The sequence below is a fragment of the Myotis lucifugus genome, unplaced genomic scaffold (genome assembly GCF_000147115.1).
Source record: "Myotis lucifugus unplaced genomic scaffold, Myoluc2.0 scaffold_229, whole genome shotgun sequence".
Classification (NCBI taxonomy): Eukaryota; Metazoa; Chordata; class Mammalia; order Chiroptera; family Vespertilionidae; genus Myotis; species Myotis lucifugus.
The window spans coordinates 164,430-181,047 of NW_005871277.1; positions in this window are offsets into that span (position 1 = coordinate 164,430).

Here is a 16,618-nt window from a genome sequence, read left to right on the forward strand (position 1 = left end):
CCGTGCAACATGCCTGAGGCTCAGAAGAAGAGGCTCACCCCACCTAGATGCCAGCTTTTCTCTGTCTGCAGTGGGGACCTCTGGGAAGGGGGAAGACGCATTTAAGTGCTTCCCTTTCACAAGTACAGGCAGCAGAGAAGAGCAGTGTGAGCAGGCATCACCCCCCCACCCCCCCACAAGGTGTCTCCCGCATGCACAGCAGGAGAGCAGTGGGGAGCAGAGAGTGCAGAATCCAATATGTTTTCAGAGAGACGAAGCAATCTATTAGTCGCTTACTGACCTGGAAAATAATAGTTTTCCTGCTTCCAACAAGTTTAAAACTATCAGAGTATAATTTCAAAAGTTAAACATGTCCCTCTACAAATATTAGGTGAGCCCATGTCAAAGATTTACTTAATGTATTAAGGATTGAACTGAAAGAATGGGAAGCTGGTTCAGTGAGGGTTTGAGAAGACTGGGTTAGATATACTAGTATATAGGGTCTGAGAAAAGTGTTAGAATAGGATTGGTAAATTAAATACAAAACTGGTTACAGTCCCACAGGGCAGCAAAACTGCAACTGCTAGGGTTCTCTCTTCTTGCTTTGGACAAGAATACTTCACATTGATACCAGCTTTAGAGAAATCACTATTTACTCTTATAGAGTAATAAAATATCCTGATCAGTACTAAAAAAAGTAAGACTCACACCTCTAGAGAACTAGGTAACCCTTGGGTAGCCTAATAGACAATGTTCAAGCTTGACATTAGAAAACATGCAGTCATCCTTTGGCCTGTTTGAAAGTTGGGGAAATTTTTCTTACACAGCTGTATCCATGGTAATTTTGGGATGGCAGAGAGAGATTACCATACTTACCTATAGAATTAGAAAGCGCTATTTCCTAAAGGCTTACATCCCCCACACATTTGAAGTCCTTCATCACAATGTGATGGTGTTTGAAGGTGGGGCCTTTTGGAGGTTTTGGAGGTTTTGATAAGTTGTGAGGGTGGAGCCCCCATGAAATGAGATTAAGAAGAGCTTTGGGTTCTATTCTCTCTCTCTCTCTCTCTCTCTCTCTCTCTCTCTCTCTCTCTCTCTCTTCACACCTTGGTCTTGACTTTCTAGCCTCCACGACTGTGAGAAATAAATGTTTGTTGTTTAAGTCAGCCCATTCACTATGATATTTGTTCAGGCAGGTGACTGGACAAAACCACAGATTAGGGGACACCAAGTGATCATGATGTCATCTCTCTATCCCTACACACGTAGGTCAAAATGCAAGACATCAGTGTTGATTACCATTTAAGGACAATTGTCTGGTCTAAATAATGCTTTCATGAGTTTTTGTGTATCAGTCCTTTTTTGAACATACATTTTCTCATTTTTGCTAGATATCTAGGAGTAGAATTGGTGGATCATAGGGTAAGTTTATGTCAAAGTTTTATTAAACTGCCAGATTCTTTTGCAAAGCATCCATGCCATTTAACAGCCTTACCAGCAATATACCACTATGAAAGTTCCAGTCTCTTCACACCCCTGCCAAATCTTGTCATAGTCTGTCTTTTCTTTATTATTATTATTATTTCATTAAGGTTTTTATTGCATTTTCCTAAAGAGGAATCATGTTAAGCATCTTTGCATGTGCTGCATAGCAATCCAAATATTTTCTTTGGAGAAATGTCTATTTAGAGCATTTATCTCTTTTTAAACTTGAATCTTTATGGTATTGAGTTGTAATTTTTCTTTTGATCCTCTGTGTACAAGTCTTTTATTGGATGTATGATTTGTAAATATTGTCTAACGATGGCTTGTCTTTTCATTTATCTTTAGTGGTGTCTTTAGAAGCTTAAATGTTTTACATTTTGAAAATGTCCAATTTATTTGTTTATGAATCAGGTTTTTGGTATATCTAAAAACTCTTTGCCTACCCCAAGATCATGAAGAATTTTTTAATGTTTTATTCTAGTTTAGTAGTTTTAATCCTAACATTTAGATCTACAATTTATTATTAACTAATATTTGTGTGTAGTGTGAGACAAAGGTCAAATTTAATCATTTTGCATGTGGATAACCAATCATCTCAACACCATTTCCTAAAAAGATTATACTTTCCCCATTACATTACCTTGACACCTTGTCAAAAATCAATAGATAACATAAGGATTTTTTTTTCCAGACTTCATATTCTTACCCATGAGCATATGTATAAGGTGGCACAAGTGCTAGTTTCTTGATTATGATAGAAATTACCAGTGTTTTTAACCCCACATCTTGGATATCATCATTTAAAAATCCGGAAATATAAAAAAGGAAAGTTGCAACCTGCACCTTGTATACACAATTTATAACATCAAGTAGATCACCATAAATATGATTTATACTGCCAAATTGGTAATATATTAACACATGAAATATAGTACCACTGACAATTGTATTAATAACAAAAACCACCTCGGAGCCTACAGATTTGATAAATTTCTTAGGTTAATGCTACTGGTGTGGACAGCTAACAAGTGTTAGCTTATCCTCATGTACAATCCATGTGTAGTGATCCTATACACATGAGCTAATCAAAGTATGACCAACATTTTTGGTTGCCTAACCATAAATCACTGCCCCTGCCCACTTTGCTAATAGAACCTCATTTTGTTCAGGTGTTGAGAAGCCATGTTCTCATAGAAGATGGGTCTCTCTGTGGCCCTAAAAGTTGAACCCCTACTGGTCTAGGTCATAGGTCAGCAAAGGTTTTCTGCATGAAGTCAGATAGTCAAAATTTAAGTCTTTGCTGTCTGTAAGTCTCTGCAATGACTATTCAACTCCATCACTGCAGCAGAAGAGCATCTATAGGCAATACATAAATGAATGAACAAAGCTAAACTTCAATAAAATGTTATTTGTATCAATAGTTAACAGGCAGGATTTGGCCTAGGGGCTTTAGTTTTTCAACCTCTGGCTTGTTAGTTTGGGGCTGTCATGCGAAGTACTATAAACTGCGTGGTTTAAAACAGAAATCTATTCCCTTACTGCTCTGGGGGCCAGAAGGTTGGGATCACGGTGTTGAAATGGCCATGTTCTCTTGAAGGCTCTGGAGAAGAATCGGTCCTTGCCTCCTCCAGTTTCTGATCCCCTGGCATTCCTGGCTGGTGGCTACATCCCTCCAGTCTCTACCTCTATCTTCACATGGCCTTCCACTCTGTGGCTCTCTGCATACTCTCCTCCTCTTGCTCTAAGAACACTTAAAATTCTATTTAAGACTCACCTTAAATCTAGAATAATATCCTATCCATATCCTTAACTTAGTACATCTGTGAAGACCTTAACTCTAGTCATATTCTGAGATTCCAGGTGGACGTGAATTTTTAAGGGGCGGCTCTATTCAACCCCCTACACCTAGTCTAGGGCAGTAGCGATACCCCATTCTCCCTTGCCATCAATTGTCTAACAGTGAGCTCATGTCTCACTTCTAACCAGTGAGACTGAAAAAGCTGTCTATTGAGTGATCTGAGCAAAATGTGTACCTATTTAATTTTTTAAAAGTGCAGGAAAAAACTCCTATACTTTCCTGTCTCTGGGTATAGATGCTTGGAGACAGGATGCTAAGAGATAAGACAATCATCAGCAACCCTAAGGGGAAAGCCAGGAGCCATGCAGGGAGGCTAACAAAGTCTTCACAGCATTGAGATGCTGAATTAACCAATTTTGCACTTTCCAAACTCTGGACTTCTTGTTACGACAGATTCTAAAACTCTTATTGATTAAGGCATTGACTTCAGGCTCGCTATACTTGCATCAAATCATCCTGAGGATTCCACAAGTTATCCTCGGAAGATAACAACCAGCAGGTACAATAGTTCAGAAAGTTGTTGCCTGCCCTCCAGCAATAGAAGACACGCCAGTACAAATCCATTTCTTTTCAAATTTTCTCACTTTGACACTGACTCGAGAGCAAAAAGACTATAACCAGTCTTTCAAATTTAATTCTAGCAGGTGCTGTGGAGACAGGGCAGACAGAGCCTTGACATACCCTGTGGAAGTGGCAACAATGCTCTGAGGAAAATGGGACTCTCCAGGGGGAAAAAAAAAAAAGGGAAGTAAAATGAAAATTATAAAAAAAGAGATTGATTCTTTCTCCCTGATAACTTTGAAGATTAGCCTGTGTAGGCAGCAATTCCTGTGTCAGTCAAAACTTCCCCAGGTAAAGGGAAAAAGAGATCATAGTTGTAAGCACAGGTGGAAACAGTGCAGGCAGAGTTGGTGGTTAAACTGAAGCTAAAATCATTGTCCTGGATGACAAGGTGATACAGTGAAGTTCCAGGTAGGCCAGCCAGGTAAAAATAATAATAATAATAATAATAATAATAATAATAATAATGAAGCATGAATACATAGCATATATTCTTTTTTAAAATAATTCTTTACTGTTGAAAGTATTACATATGTCCCCTTTTCCCCCCATTGACCCCCCTCCAGTCTGCCCCCACCCCCTGTCCCAGGCCCTCACCTATTGTCTGTGTCCATGGGCCATGCATATATCATACCATATATTCTTAAAATTTTATATAAATGTGTTCTCTGTATTTAATTGAAGTATTAAATGTACCATATATGTGAATGCGATCTAGATAAAAAATGTATGTGATATAAAAATGTCTATCATCTTTATACTAGGAGTGTTTATTTTTGTCTGTAATGGGGGGAAAAGAGCATAATAGAACTCAAAAGCATATGCATAACCCATGGACCCAGACAATAGTGCGGTGAAGGCCTGGGGGTGAGGGGTGGAGGGGGTCAATGGGGGGAAAGGGGGACATATGTAATACTTTCAACAATAAGGATTAAATTTTTTTAAGTAATTCATGAAATTTACTCCTGAGAGAATTTTTTTAAATCTTTATTTTTGATAATGGGGAAGTACTAGTACATTCTAGTAGATTAACCTTACACAGGTAGTAGCTATAAAATCTGGATATGCACACACACAAGCAATTACATTCCATAGGGGGAGGAAATGCTACCTGAAGGCACTGGCCAGTGAACAAAAATAGGGAGAAGTTGAGGGAATTTACATTTAAATGAAGGGAATGGAATAGCACCCAGTAAGTATCTAATTTTATGGGCTTTAGCCTGAAGGCAGTCCTAGTCAGCACCAAATGGAGTTACTAAAACCTAAAAGAATCTTACTGCCTTATGGAACCAGAAGGTGAAGTTTCAAGTGACCATAAAACTAGAAGTTGAGGGGAGATATTCCAAAAGAAAGACATCCACAGACGGTGAGTTCTAAATTCTGAATTAAAAAAAAAAATTACTGCCCTAGCCAGTTTGGCTCAGTGGATAGAACACTGGCCCACGACTACCCCAGGTTCGATACCCATCAAAGGTTGCAGGCTGGATCCCTGGCCCTGGCTGGGGTGTGGCGTGTGTGTGTGTGTGTGTGTGTGTGTGTGTGTGTGTGTGGCAACCAATCTATGTATCTCTCATCAATGTTTCTCTACCTTCTGTCTCTCCCCCTTTCTCTACAAATCAATAGAAAAATATCCTTGGGTGAGGAATAATTTTAAAAATCTCTTTTACTATCCAGCTGATTCCTGAACTCCTTAAGTGCAGGAAAAAATATGGGGATAGCCACTCAGCTAAGACTAAAAATAATTTTTATTGCTGCCCACCACAGTGGGAGTTCGAACCTTGCCAAGTGGACTACCACTAAAACAAACAAAAAAATCAATACATTCCTAAGAGCACAACAGAATGCAAAGTGTACCAATCACAATGTCCAGAATATGATCCAAATGACTGCGCTACAAAGAAACAGGAAAATGCGACCCATAATCAAGAGACAAGGTGATCGATGAAGACCAAACCCAAGGCAACCTAGATGATGGATCCAGCAGACAAGGGTTTTGGAAGAGCTGTTAGAACTCTGCTCCAGAATAAAAAGGAAAAGGCACCATCAAATAGAAAATCTTGCCCTAACCGGTTTGGCTCAGTGGATAGAGCCTTGGCCTGCGGACTGAAGGGTCCCGGGTTCAATTCCGGTCAAGGGCATGTACCTTGGCTGTGGGCACATCCCCAGTAGGGGGTGTGCAGGAGGCAGCTGATCGATGTTTCTCTCTCATCCGATGTTTCTAACTCTCTATCCCTCTCCCTTCCTCTCTGTAGAAAAAATCAATAAAATATGTTTTTTTTAATAGGAAATCTCAGCCGAGAAATAAAATAACTATAAAAACGCACAAATAATGGCAGCATCTTAATAGTTAACTTTATATCAATGAAATAATTCCACATCCATTTTCTTCTTAATAAAAAAATGAAAAGTCGGTCACCTTGAGAAAGCTTATGATTTGCTTACAGTCCCAAAGCTAGTTAGTATAAAGTTAAGACCAACAAACAGGTCTTCTACTCATCACTCACATCTGAACTAAAAGAAACCAGCAAAGAAATCTTCACCAACCGTATGTGAGTATAAAATCTTCAGTCATTTCTCTGTGGGTTAGTGCAACAGAGTTTCAGCCTCAGATCCCAGTGTACCCCATGAAACCCAATACTGTGTCCCGTGAAAAGGGCTTAGAGGATCATGGAGCTGGATGCTCTAGTTGAGCATAAACGTAAGTAGCGCTTGTCTCTCAATCTAGATCTGGCAGAACTGCTTTTGGAAAGCAAAACAATTCCTATTACACCAAGTTCCAGCAATGCTTGAGCATCAGAAAGAATTTTCGAGTCTCTCCTATGAAACCCATCAAAAATAAAGTGGGTGATGACTGAATTGGAAATTTAATCAAAATGAGGTTCTGTTGTGAGTATGTGCATTTAAAAGCGCATTTATTTAATATACTGTAAGCCCATAAAAGGGTTTTAAAACTTTTGATTAGATACTGGAATGTTAAACTTGACAGGAGAAAAAAAAAGGTATTCGTAATTTATTACTTTGCCTTTCTCATTCACAGAGAATAATTATTTAATTTCCCTAGAAGTTTTTTTTTCTTCTTCTCTGACAAACAAATGCCAAAAATGAAGACAAGCCAAATATATAGATTGCATTAAAGTGGATGTGTTTTTTAAACCTCACTGTTTTTCATGTCACTATGCTGAGCTGACAGCCCTGGCTGTCCTCGGGGGATCTGTGGGCTGGTGTTGGGTGTACCAGCTTCCCAAACACAGCTCAGCCACCCCTTCTCACTTCAGTCCAGGGCACCACTCCCCAGCCCTGAATTCTCAAAATACTGTTTTGATGACTGTGTTCTCACATGGCATAAGCGTCGCAATAGATGGGAGACCTATACGTCCACAAGCAACACAGAAAGATATTGCGCAGATGGAGATGAAAGAAAGTCAAAATAAATATATGAGTGTTTGGGGACAGAGCCTACATGTGAATTCAAAACCACAGTTTGCCTGACATGATGATATTAATGAGATATTTGGATGCAGATGAAAGGAAATCCGCCCACATAGGAATCTAGTAAAAGGAAACGAGAATTTACATCCACGGTGGCTTCACGGGATCTTATCATCTTTGGTTTGGAAGGAACTTTACAGGGTCTCTTGTGCAACTCCTTTCCCAAAGCAGGAACCCTGAGAGTTGGCAATTCTCCTCAGAATTTCGGAGTTGATGTCAGAAGAGCCAAATTAAAGGCTTACTAGTCACCAGGGTAATTAAAGTTGCAGAGCTTTAGAAATCAAGTTTAATTTTGTTTTTATGCTAATTGCCTTGGGGTTCTGAAGTCTGGATCTAAAAAAAATTTTTGAACATATTCTTTGATATCATGTCTCAGATATGAATTACTAAAAACATAGTGTTAATCCATTAGGCCCATCAATGGCAGGATATTACAAGCTGTGTGTTCCTAGCCCTGTGCTGTGAGAAGTTTTTAAAAGCAGGAATGGTTTCTGCCTTAAAGAGGTTCATATATATATATATATATTCTAACACAGGCACACTATTAAGTTTTCTCCCAGTTTATAATATTGGAACATGTGGTCAATATTGAGCTTGACTCTATGCTGGAAAAGGTTAAGGAGTTTTGAAGTTACCTGGTAGAATAGAAGACTGGAGAATTTTAAGAGCAGATCAAATATTCACTTACCCTGACCCGACTGAGAAAAACACGCCTTGATGGCAAAGATGTCACTTGTCAGTTATCAATGTCTCCTTTGATATTATTTTTGATATTATCAAAAGAGACACAGAGTGGTCCAGAGTGGAATGAACGGCCCTTGCGAGTTTCCATTATCTTCATCACTTGTTTAGAAAGAGGGGGTAAACAGCTATGAGATCTCCCCACTCCTCCCCCACTCCCGACCAGGATTATTTATGTTCCCCCTTGGAAGTCTGCAATCCTAACTAACAATATATTCTCCTACGACTTCAAAGAAACCGTCCTAAATCCAAAGCTCATTCATCAAAACCCAACGTTTGTTTTGCTTTCTTTGCTAAGCTGAAAAATACTCTATTCTCCCAAATAAAGTTAACTACCGATTCTTGAAATTTCAGAATAAAACATTCTTGTCAAGGCAGATCTTAAGATACAATGTCCCCTATTGCTACTAGACCACCCTAATATGGGGCCAGTTTTCTTAGAAAAGAACATACCAAAGGAGGGTTGCTCGGATTCCTTTATTCTTTGGTTAAACCCAGCTTCCTCCAGAGAGGCACTCTGGTTTCCAGAAGCTCCCAAATCAGTCTTGTGATTCCTGCATATTCCACCTCTGGGTTATAGACTAGATTGAATGTGGGGGTTCCCTGTTCAACTAGTGAATGTTCTCACTTAGGAAAATTAAACTCAAGGTTTTTGCAGGTAGATAGTACATGGAACAGTTTAAAGGGGTCACAGATCCATTTCCTCTCTCTACAGTTCCTTCAAATAATTCTCCAGGTTGCTCTCGGTGCTGCTCCCCCTTCTAACTGCCCCAGAAAACAGCTGGGAATGTGCTCATAATTGGAAAAAAATGAGGAATCATAACAATGCTTTCTGTACACCAGCTACCATGCAAAAGTGCCTCACAGGAGTCATGCCAGCAAGATGATAAACTAGGAAGCTTTCTTTGTATCTTCATTCCCCCACTGAAAAGTCTTCCAAAAAACTCTGGACTAACTAAAATAACTTTATATGAGCTCTGGAAACCAGCCAAAGATCTACAGCAACCAAGTGAATAACCAGAGAAGAAGCCACATTTAAATGTTGAGAAACTTGATGACACTTTTATTCAACTTTGCCTCACCCACCTCTGGGTTTGGTATAGTTAGGAACAAGCAGCCCTATCTTTGGTGTTCTTCCTGGGTCTGGAAGGAGCAAACTGAACCATCAAAAGCATCAACAATCGCCTCCTCTTGGGCCACTGACTCCCTCTGAACTTGGCATTTGAGCTGGCCGTGCTGCAATTCTCATCTCCACAGTAGGCATGGCGAACAATACCCCATGTAAGACGCCTGGTACCCAGCACTCAAGTCTCTCAATACATGACACCTCAGGGAGGCAATGCAGGCGGCACATTTTGGTGTGGTGGCTTGAAATTAAGTGAATGTTTTAAAACAAACGACAAAATTCAAGGGGTTTTCCCTTGCCTTTCCTTGGTAGCAATGTTTAATTAAGACCTATGCGATCCTTGCAGCCACCCTCTCCACAGGCCCACAGGAGAATCAAAGCACAGCATCCCACAGGCTAACCTAAAGGGCCCCAGACCTCTGCCAACATGACCCCTTACTTACAGGAGAAGGGCTCCTTCCTGGAGGCAGCGGCGGCTGAGTGCTGTGAGGGGCAGCAGTAGGGGGGACCCCCACCCCCAGTTCCGAGCACACTCAGACTCTGCCATGGAGTGCTGCTGTCCTGGGACTGGAGATGTTGACTCCCCCGTTGCTGTGAGCATGAGCAGGGTCTCCCAAACCTTCCAGGACTCCGCCTGTGGTCACATTGGTGGCAGGGCCCCAGGTCCAACCAGGGCTGGTGGACTTCCTCTACTGGGCTCCCAGGCCAGACTTTAAAATGTGACCCTAAAGCAAGGAACAAAGTGTGGAATCTCAGAGGGAATGCAGGGGAGGGTGGAGGGTGGGAGGTAATCAACCAAGAAACCTGTATGCATATAGGCATGGCCCAAGGCCACTGACAATGGGGCGGTGAGGGCCTGGGGAATAGGTGGGCTGGAGGGAGTCAATGGGGGTAAACAGGGGACAATACTTTCAACAATAAAGAATTGTTTAAAAAATAATTGACCATGGAGCCCTGGGGATATGTCCCAAGCAAGTGGGATTGGAATACAAAATCATGTTTGGCCTGGAGCCTTCCCAGGCCCCCTGGTCCCGAGAGATCTTGGGTACCACCGAGATACCCAGGAGAAAGTGGTTTTTTTTGACAAGCTTCACAAACGCCCTGTTGTTCATTCCCACAGCCCCTTCTCTACCTTCTGAAATCATCTGCAGCCCTCTATGTTTGGATGGAAGTGAGGAGATAGGTAATCAGTATAGTATTATGTTCAGCAACTCTGCTCCTGGGTGAAGGCAGAGAATAGCATGGAGGGAGAATACAAAACAATAATTATTGATGACTAGGAATGTGCATCACTAAATATAAGCACCCAGCCATGGCTCAGGAGGCAGAGAGGCCATCGGAGGAGAAGGTCCCTCTGACCAGACACAGGAGTGGGCTGTACACTTCTCCCCGGAAAGACTGATCAGCTCATCCCGTGATAAGGTAAGGAACACTAACGAAGTGCTATTTCTCTCAGGAATATTTGTATTTTAATGCCCGCCCTGGATTGTTGACGAATCCCCTGAAGTAACTAGTGCAAATGCCTCTTAGCTCATTCCTCTCCTCTGCTCTCTGACCCTACTATAGCCTCCGCCCACTTCAATTCATCCTACCGTGGTCCCCTCTTTATGTGCTTTAACAATGGCTTCAGACAGTTTACCTCTTCACAGCAAATCCTTCATTGCTTTCAGGGAGAAGCCACAATTCTAAATTTGACCTTCAGTCTCTTCAGTCTTTACCCAATTGCCTTTTGAGGCTTTTCAACAACCCTGACCCTCAATACAAAGGTTCCCTGCAGTGGTTCTCAACCTTCTGGCCCTTTAAATACAGTTCCTCATGTTGTGACCCAACCATAAAATTATTTTCATTGCTACTTCATAACTGTAATGTTGCTACTGTTATGAATCGTAATGTCAATATATGATATGCAGGATGGTCTTAGGCGACCCCTGTGAAAGGGTCGTTCGACCGCCAAAGGGGTCGCGACCCACAGGTTGAGAACCGCTGCTTTAGGCTATCATGGATCTTGCCTTGCACCTGTGTTCCTCCTCCCCCACACCCCTTTCTTCTTTTTTCATAAAATCCTACTCATTCTTCAGGGTCTTTCAGATCCAATACCTCTTGAAACTTTTCCTGAACCATCTCCGTCCACAATAACCTCTTGCCTCTAAATGATGAAAAACACATATTGTCTGTGACATCTAGACAGTATTGCCTTATAGTAGCCACCTTTGTATTTATTTATGCTTAGTATTCTTTATGACACTCTCATAAGCCATTGGAAGTTGCAGCCCAATTTCCTCTCTTCTCCTGCAATCCCAAAGCAACAAGACAGCCTTCACCAGAGAATGTTGACTACGCATCGGGACTGAGACTCATAAAACTCCAAGAAAAACTCAAGACTTTTTTCAAGTCCCAGAAACCAAGTTTGAATTCCCAGCTTGACAGAAAACAACATGATTTTCACACACACACACACACACACACACACACACACAACATGCTTCACAGCTTTTGACCGTGGCTCCCTTGAGAATGAGCTCTAAGACTGAGCTAATGAGTCTATTAGAATTAATGAGACTAATGTGAAATTGTTTACTTAATCTGGGGACAATCTTACCGTGGAGAAATTCCCCGGGGAGGGGCTGACCAGAGTGTGAAAAAACAGCATAGCCTCCCCCATTGCTGTGGGCGAAGCAGGCACACACAGCTGGTCCCATACAGTGAGGCAGCAGTCACTTCCCATGAGGGCAGGTGAGTCCATTGGCCAAGTGTGATATCCACCCTTGTCCTCGCCTCTGTAGCCCCGATGAGCACTAGGATTTCTGGGGACAGACAGAGAGCCGTGAGTGTGCCCGTCATCTGGCCTGTGCTTGAACCTGAGCACATCTGACAACAGAGCTCATCTGCTTTGCAGTGTGCGTTTGGGCAGGGCCTACCCATTGGCTGACTTTTGGAGGAAAAAAAATGGAAAGAAGGACTAACTGTTGAAGTGAAAACATAAAGCATGGAAATGTCTTCTCCGGACAAGCACACATTTGCATTCACAGAGATACTTGAGGAAGTTTTTTTGGATGGAGAGGGCATCAGGGGCCAACACAAACAAACCAGGTCCCTGACACAGGCTCTCTGACAAGCAGAGAGTTGGCAAAGTCTGTTCCTTGAGCTGTCCATCAAATCAACAAACTACTACCTCCCTACCGTGGACAAGCCGTCTGTTAAATGTTACCATGTTCGGGAGATAAGACATGGACACTGTCCTCAAGGACATGACATTCTATCTGGGAAGCAGTGACTCAAGCACATTAAAAACAGTTGTGAAAAAGAAGGAGCTCTTACCCTTTGAGACGGGATGGAGGGACCTGGAGAGTATCATGCTAAGCGAAATAAGCCAGTCAGAGAAAGACAAGTCTCACATGATCTCACTCATATGTGGAATCTGATGAACAAAATAAACTGAGGAACAAAATAGATCCAGAGACATGGAAGCATGCAACAGACTGACAAATCTTAGAGGGAAGGGGGTGGGAATCAGGTGAGAAGAGATTAACCAAAGAACTTATATGCATATATGCATAACCCATGGACATACACAACAGTGTGGTGAAGGCCTGGGGGGAGGACAGGAGCTCAGCAGAGGGAGGCAGATGGAGGAATAAAAATTGACTTTCAACAATAAAAATTTATTGTAATACTTTCAACAATAAAGGTATATTTTAGGAAACAGCAATATGGAGAATGAGTAGTCAGAAAATAGACACACCAAAAATATATAGCTCAGCATTAAGGGAGATCACTGGAGGTTTGAATGAGTAGAGGAAGGTGCTATATACTGATACAAAGAGTGAAGAAGCTATTTATGTACTCCATGAAATATTGTTAGGTAAAGGGCAAGATACAGAATAACCATGCCCCATTTGAGAGAGAGAGAGAGAGAGAGAGAGAGAGAGAGAGAGAGAGAGAGAATATTTGCACAGGAAATTATTTTTGGAAGGATGCTGAAGAACTGATGATACTGATCACCTTGGAAGAGAGGAAGTGGTGGCTGGAGCATAGGGATGCAAGGACATGTCACAGGTATTTCATATCCCGGTCTGCTTTTTGAATTTTGAAACATGTAATTTTGAAAAGAGAGAAAAAAAATAAAATGGAATGAGCAAAAGGATACGCAAGATGTATTTCAGACACTACCCAAGTTGAAACAGAAAGTTTATGCTAGAAAGATCTGGGAAACAGTTAAGAGTAGTAACATGAAAAGAGGTCATGGGTGCCCTTACAGGTAAACTAAAAAATCAAATCCGTTCCATCACAAATATGGGTACCGATGGGACAGGAGGCTAGAGTTGGGCGATGGGAGCAGAAGGTGCCAGCAGCAGACCAAGTACATGGCTTCAGGGTTTGGATTGGAAATGCAAGTGAGAATGCAAAGTTAAGTTTGATTTTTTTTGCTATTAGCACAAAAGACAAGTGAACCCTTTTAACACACTTTCTTTCAGAGATGAGGGCCTGTTAGTTGCTTTTCTTTTCTGCACATAACACTTAACACTAATCCTCCAATCCTCTGCAAATGCCGGAAGCCAGGCCGAATCTTCCCTGGGTGAAACTTTGAATGGCATGATGTAGCCTTTTTAATAGAAACCTAATTCTCTACATTATCTTCCCATGGTTCCAATGACAGAGGAGGGAATAGGCCATGCTTTCTCACGAAAGCAACACTACTTATTTGGCCCAAGTCCGGCACGAGACAGCCTGGACAGAATTTAGGGAACAACATTTAATTTTTAAATGTATTTTTATTGATTTCAGAGAGGAAGGGAGAGAGAGATAGAAACATCAATGAGAGAGAATCATTAATCGGCTGCCTCCTGCACGCCCCCTACTGGAAACCCGGGCATGTGCCCTTGACCGGAATAAGCCCAGGACCCTTCAGTCTGCAGGCTGACGCTCTCTCCACTGAGCCAAACCACCCAAGGCGGGGGAGCAACATTTTAGAACATAATTGTCACCTGAGCAAAGGTAAAGGCTATCCATCCTGAACCATACTATCTCCCTGACAGGATGTGTGACCCAGGTCAGCCACGCCGCAGGTTAGGTTAATGGAGCCACAGACTGAGCCTGCCGCTCTGCCTAGTGCAATTTTGGGAGGTGGAAGTGCCCTCCTGGATGCATCACCAGGCTCAGTGGGTGTCTTGCTGAGCAGTAAGGCTGCGACTGCCAGCAGAGCCCCAAATAGCCCCCAGATCCATTCAGAAATAGCCCGTGGAAACTAGATTTTGTCTTCCTACTGCAATCAATCCTTTTCTTTTTCTCATCCATGAGGACAAAGCCTCCAATGGAAGACCGAGATTGACTCAAACTATCTGGGCAGACCCTGCAGTGATTGGCAACATCCTCTGCTGGGGGTGGAGATAGCTGATCCTGCTCTCCTGTGCTAGGAGCACCGTCTGCAGCCACCCCCTCTTGCCCACTCTCAGCTCCCACCCCACCTTCCCCAATACAAATGGCCCACAGCTAACCGAGGGCTAAAGAACCATAAAGGTGGTGCTTGCTCCTTGCCTGGGATTGTCTATTCCTCTGGCTCATTCTTGGAGCTCCCAGAGGCTGGTCCAGGGAAGAGGAGTTATCTACACCACATCTGGATCTTGTCTTTGGCCTTCTCTTAATGTCTCCCCGCCAGGCAGGAAAGGAGGCCCAGGAGGTAGGATAGCAGAGAACAGCAGAACAGAAACCTAACCTGTCTCAAGTTTTAAATAAACCCAGATATGCAGGCCTGAGGACTAGGAGGTGTCCTCCATGGAAAACAAAGCCAATTGTGTCTGTTTAATAAAAGGATGCTAGCTATATCTTCAGCAGCATCAACCGTCTCTGTGAAAATGTTGGTTGGTGCTTATTTTAAAAGTGCAATTCTAATTGGGTTTGCTGACTTTAGAGTTGTCTGTGGTTTGAAATGATCTGAGCCACTTTAGAGGTTGAAATGCTAAATCATGTGCATAGACAGAGACAAGGAACTAGGGGAGGGGAACAGGAATACTCCCTATTAATCGCCTCAAATGTTTCACACAAATGGCTGAATTAAGTCTCAAAACTGGTTTGGGTCCAGGCCTACTTCTTTTCATGTCTTTCTCTTTTTTTTCTCCTCAACTTTTTTTTTTAATTCCAAACCTACAAAATAATTGAAACAATGTTACAATGAAGATTTGCTTAGTTTTCCCTCAGATTCAGTCATTGTTGCATTGGGGCACATGTGCTTGTGTCCCCCTCTGTCCCCCACAAAACCATTGGGAACTGCATTGCAATCATGATTAGAGTTTAGCACAAAATACTTTAGCAAGTGTCCAAGAGAACTAGAATTCTCAAGAAATTTAACGTTGATGAGAATATTTTTCATCTAAAGCTCATATTTAATTTTTCAATTCCCCCAATAATACCTTAGCTTTATTCCTTAATGTGATCCAGAATCGAATGAAAGGTCATGCATTATACAGTTAGTTGATATATTTCTATAACCTTTATTAACCAAACAGTCCCCTACTTTTTTTTAAATAACTTCTTAATAATATTCACCATTTCAAAAGAGTTCAGGCCAGTTCTTTTGTAGATTGCCACATAATTTAGATGTATACAATTGTTTTCTCATAATTAGATTCAGGTTAAACATTTTTAAATAAGAATCCTACAGAGGTGATGTGATCGCTCAGTACATCAGATCAAAAGACATACAGCATAATCTGGAATTCTTTGCGCTGCCAGTCAAGACGGCAGCATAGGTAAACATGGTACTGGCAACCTCCCACAACCACATCACAACTATAACTGAACTGCAGGACAGCCATCATTGAGAACCATATGAAATGTAGCTGAACAGAAGTCCTGGAACTAAGGCTATACAGAAGAAGCCACATGGAGACTGGTAGGAGGGCAGAGACTACAAATAGCCTGGTCCAACACCCATATGTGGCCGTCAAAAATCAGGGAGGCTATCTTGATTGCAAAGGTCCCCCTGAGAAATGAGGCCCCCCCCAACCCAGGGCTCCAGTGTCAGGAAGAGAAGACCCCATAACTTCTGACTGTAAAAAACAAGATTTGTGGCTGAGTGAGACAGAGGGCTGCTGGAGTCCTAGGCATTCCTCTTAAAGGGCCTGCACACAAACTTCATTGGACCCATTCCATCTGAGCTCCAGGGCTTGGCCAGCAGCTCAAAAAGGTGCAAGAGACACCTGGGGAGGAACTGTATCGTCCGGCTTTGGGGCAAGGGTTGAAGAGGCAGCTTTTTCTCAAGCAGAAATGCTGGCAGGGGCTCTTGTTCTTTTGCTGACCCTGACCCTCACCGAGCCAGCAGGCAGATGCCATATCTGAGTTTCCATCAACCTGGCTAACCATATTTTCCCCACCCTCGCCCT